Here is a 5,514-nt window from a genome sequence, read left to right on the forward strand (position 1 = left end):
ACGTAATTCACTGAGTCTAATTTTAAGCCAGAATCTTAGCTCCAAAATGTCAGATGCGGCATGATATTCTTTCCTCAAAAAGAGCTAAAATACCAGTGGATGACATTCATTCATTCATTGTCTGTAACCACTTATCCAGTTCAGGGTCGCGGTGGGTCCGGAGCCTACCTGGAATCACTGGGCGCAAGGCAGGAACACGCCAGTCCTTCACAGGGTAACACACACACACACACACATATGGACACTGTTGAGTCGCCAAACCTCCTACCAACGTGTGTTTTTGGACCGTGGGAGGAGACCAGAGCACACGGAGGAAACCCATGCAGACACAGGGAGAACACACCACACTCCTCACAGACAGTCACCCGGAGGAAACCCACGCAGACACAGGGAGAACACACCACACTCCTCACAGACAGTCACCCGGAGGAAACCCACGCAGACACAGGGAGAACACACCGCACTCCTCACAGACAGTCACCCGGAGGAAACCCACGCAGACACAGAGAGAACACACCACACTCCTCACAGACAGTCACCCGGAGGAAACCCACGTGGACACAGGGAGAACACACCACACTCCTCACAGACAGTCACCCGGAGGAAACCCACGCAGACACAGGGAGAACACACCACACTCCTCACACACAGTCACCCGGAGGAAACCCATGCAGACAGAGGGAAAACACATATATATTAGCATAGCTGCATTACATAAAAACAGTGGTGTTGACTTATACTGTACAGTAGTTGATTGGTAAGCGAGATTACTTAGAGGAGGATTAATTACCGTTAGAATAATCAGTCAAGGCACATTACATTATCCTTTACACATTACACATTACATTATCACACTCACAATCACCCTGAGAAAAATTCAATTAAATATTCTCTACAATGATCTGATAACTGTATGATAACATTTGTAATGTAATTTATTAATGAAATCTATTTTATGTTCAGGCATTCTTCTCTACTTGTTTGGAAATAAAGCTTTTTATAAAAGCTGGAGAATGTATATGTGCATTAAATAAAAACAGAGCTATGTATCTACACTGAAGACATCTTTTCCTAAAGCGCAGTGATTAATGGCCGTACGTGAAAACTTAAAACACTGTTGTTTTCAGTGGAGAACATTGTATAGGATTCTGCTTTTACTTTTTATTTCCAGACTTTCAGTGAAGCATCCAACCCCACTGTCATATCCTTTATAGCTCTGTAAATGCAACTTCCAGATGCAGAATCTATGCTTGATTTAATGTACATAAAAAAAGCATGGTGTTTAAACCACTGAAACGCTTTGCCCCTTGCTTCAGGCAAGAAAAGCCAGAGAAATAGAGCACAGGTCACACACGCAAGCAACACGTGCATCTCCTCAACCTGTTTATCAGACCTCAGTGCAGCGCTAACCAACACACAGGGAAGGCTGTTCATATGGATAAATGGTTGAAGGACATGTTGGTTTGGTAAGAACTTACATATACTGTAAGACTTTACAATATTTAGAGGTATAGATAGAGGTCAAATTAGCTTTTTGAGAGAAACACAAAGAAATGTAGTAGGTTGATATATGATGAGAGCCCTAAACAGGACTCTCGAAAAACTTAAGAGGTGAGAATTTCTGGCGAGAGGCAACTCAAGCCTAGAGGAACAGGGTGGCCTTGCCCTTAAGCGAGTGACAACAGTCAATTCACCAGAGGCAATGCATGAACTGTATTTGCTCAAGATTGCAAGCAAATGCTCTACAAACTGAGCCAACGTGGTTAGTACACCACCGCCAACAAGTCGATAGTTGTCTCTTGGGACTGTGCCTTCAGGTTCTGCAGGGCATGGGGCGTTCTCTTACTTAAGAGCTTGGCCATCTTGTTCCTCTGGGTTGCAAAGGTGGAAAAAATAGAAAGAAATTGAGAGGTATATTTGTGGATGAATGAGTACAGAGCTATGGGTGAGCGCGGTGAACAGCGGGTGGGGCTGGAGTAAGTCCGACTGAAATGGAACAGAATGAGAGAACATATAAAGAAATTAATGGTATTCTGGGTAGGCTCTGGACCAGTGGCGGATGCTGGTCTTTCAAGAGGGGAAGCTCAATTTCGGCCTACATTATAAAATGTATCGGTTTATTTATACGTAAATTCTACCCTCCGTTCCTTTTTAAGAAAATGGTCTGTGACCCTGTCGTATCAACAAGGCGTCTTTTCCAGGGACTTGACTAGTGTCCTCTCAATGTCCAGCAGAGCTAGGCTGCTTAAACGGCCTTGGCCCATGTGAAGTGTGTCCGCCTGTGAGTGCTTTGTGACGGTGGAGGGGCTCAGCAGCACCCGCTGGACAGAAACTGCGATAGAAGTCAGAAAGAGTGATAGAAGTCAGTCTCCAAACACAAGCAGCTACAAAAAACCCCACCAGAAATAGAAGCTTGATTTGTCGCTAGTCGTTTTTAACAAAGAAAATGCCGCTAAGAAAATCTCTGGTTCAACTCAGAACAGAATGAAAATGTAACGCTCCCACGGATCTTTACACCAAAGGATCGCTGATTCGCTCATTTCGCTGTCAATCAAAAAGGGATTCAGCCTCAGACAGATCATCCAATCATCAGGCAGAAGCTGAGCGTCCGGGCCAGCCGAGGCAAGCCCACTGCCCCATAGACCCCCAGAGACGCTGAGCGTCCGATGGGCGGGACAAAGCCCAGCATTTATCCAATGACTCGTCTCGTTTCGCTGCTTCGCTATTGAACACTGTTTCAAGCACTGTGAAGCTGCGGGAATGATTGAGAGGAAAGCCGCGTCTTTACCAGTGATAAGAAGCTGCACCAGTATGTATTTGATCACTTATTTTTTGACAATTTAGGGGAAGCTGAGCTTCCCTTGCAGTCTTAGAGCAATCGCCACTGCTCTGGACCCACTGTGACCTTGATCAGGATGAAATAGTTACAGAAAATGAATGAATGAACAAATGAACGAACTTAGAATAACACCTTTGTTACAATGACGTCCATTGAAAGTTCATGATTTTTTTACAATCTGTTGTAAACTTACCTTTTTGGAGACAAGAGATTTTATCAACAGCAACACTGTGCAGCTTTGATTCCAATATGTATGTTCATTCCAGGTGAATCATATGGGAATGGCTATTTTATACCCAGTTTCTCTCTTTTTTTTCTTAAGGGAACCTAAAGTATTTGGCTGTCCAGTTGTTTCTTGGCCTGCTATGAGAAGTTTCATTAGCCATCAGTTGATAGAAGGCTAATAAAAGGGTTTTAGATGTATACGAGATGTGACATTTACAGCTGGGGTCTATTAATGTTGAGGACAAAAACAGAAGGGAACAGAATACAGCTGTCAGTGCCAGTATTAGCAGGAAATTGTGAGGCTGAAAACATCAGAACCGGTCAATCAGAAACATAGCCTGAATATTATAACGTCACATTCAACTGTTCGGGACATTGCTAGAAAGGAAGAACACACTTGGTGAGCTTTAGCGAAGGTAAATAATATGTCAGAGCACAGAAGACCACAGTAGTGTGTGACCAAAGAATGTTTTAAGTCAAAATGAAAGGCTGAAGATCAAAACAAGAACCGCTAAAATTGTGTCTTGACTGGATTCTCACCTTTTTATTTAGAATCAAATGTATTTTACATACACATACGTGAGGACTGCGCATTATGTTTGGACTACAACAAGGTGTGTGTGTGTGTGTGTTGTCAGGGGGCTCTGGACCTCTGGCACTTGTAGAGTTCAGGGGGATTACCAGGATTACTCCAGAACTGCTATGTCAGTTAGAGTTTCAGCAGAACTGCTCCAACACTGTCCGTTAAGCCCTTTATCTCATCTCCCACACTGTGTGTGTATCTGTATGAGTGTGTGTGAGTATGAGTGTGTAAGTGTGTATAGAGACTCCCCAGTTTTTCCCCCAGATTGTGTGTATGTGGGAGAGTCTTTGTTTATCCCCTGGATGTCATATTTATCACAAGCAAAAGAATGTTTTACATTAATGTTGATTATTTCTCTGAGGTTTTTATTATTTCTCGGTAGTTCTTTGTTTAATTGTTGTATTCTATTCTTAACATCATTCATTCATTCATATTCTGTAACCGCATATCCATTTCAGGGTCAAAGTGGGGATCTGAACCTACCTGGACTCAGTGGGCTCAGGGTGGGAACACACCCTGGAGGGGGTGCTAGTCCTTCGAAGGGTAACACACACTCACACATTCACACCTATGGACAATTAACGTGTGTATTTGGACTGTGGGAAGAAACCTGACAAACCCATGTAGAGCTCACCAAACTCCTCACGAGCAGGCCTCGAACACACAACCCCAGGACCACTGTGAGGAGTGTGGTGTGTTCTCTCTGTGTCTGCGTGGGTTTCCTCCGGGTGCTCCAGTTTCCTCCCACAGTCCAAAAACACATGTTGGAAGGTGGATTGGTGACTTAATAGTGTGTGAATATGTGTGAGTGTGTGAGTGAGTGAAGGACTGGCGCCCCCTCCAGGTCGTGTTCCTGCCTTGTGGCCAGTGATTCCGGGTAGGCTCCGGACCCACCACAACACTGAACTGGATAAGCGGTTACAGACAATGAATGAATAAATTATTATGAACGTAACTAATCATACAACTATTAACTTAACATACACCTTTTTAAACTAATGTTATTACATTATAAATATAGAGGAAAGCCATCTGTACACTTCTAGGGGTAAAAATGAAACGTGTTTGCTGACCTGTTAGCCATAGCAGTTAACCCTCAGCTCTCAAGAAGAAAGAAAACTGTCTCATCTGTCATGTTTCATAGGGTTCTCTTCTTGTCAGAGATGACAGTAACAAAAAGCAGTGGTTTGTGGTCAAGTGGTTTGTTCCAAGTGGGGCAGCAGCATGCCAAGAGGAAGAGATACTTTATCTATGTACCAGCTTTTCTCAATGTTCTCATTAATTCCATTTGTTCTGTAAATCCACACTGAGTACTGGCTGACCTTATGAAATATTATTTAGCAACAGCTGTACAAAGACCACATACCACGCATATCACTCTGATTATAACACAGCTGATCTTTCCAGGCTGTTATGGACACTGTCCTGGGTTCATTCTCACTTCCTGTGTGCTAATTAGTCACCAGTGTTTACAATTTTCAACTGTGAGCGTGTGAAATATTTCACACAAATTCAATGTATGTGTGAAAGACATTGATAGAGTGGTAACAGTGTGTTTACATTCGAATAAACAGAGCAATGTGCAGTACACATAAATAATAGGGGCAGATCACTCTCTGGCCTGGAGTGGCTGGTCAAATTGTGGGTGTGTCTACAGGAGTAATTTGATATAACCAAGTGATGGGTGTACCCACGGTGGCGCAGCAGGTAGTGTCGCAGTCACACAGCTCCAGGGACCTGTAGGTTGTGGGTTCGATTCCCGCTCCGGGTGCCTGTCTGTGAGGAGTGTGGTGTGTTCTCCCTGTGTCTGTGTGGGTTTCTTCCGGGTGACTGTCTGTGAGGAGTGTGGTGTGTTCTCCCTGTGTCT

This window comes from Hoplias malabaricus, chromosome 13 (assembly GCF_029633855.1).
Source record: "Hoplias malabaricus isolate fHopMal1 chromosome 13, fHopMal1.hap1, whole genome shotgun sequence".
Classification (NCBI taxonomy): domain Eukaryota; kingdom Metazoa; phylum Chordata; class Actinopteri; order Characiformes; family Erythrinidae; genus Hoplias; species Hoplias malabaricus.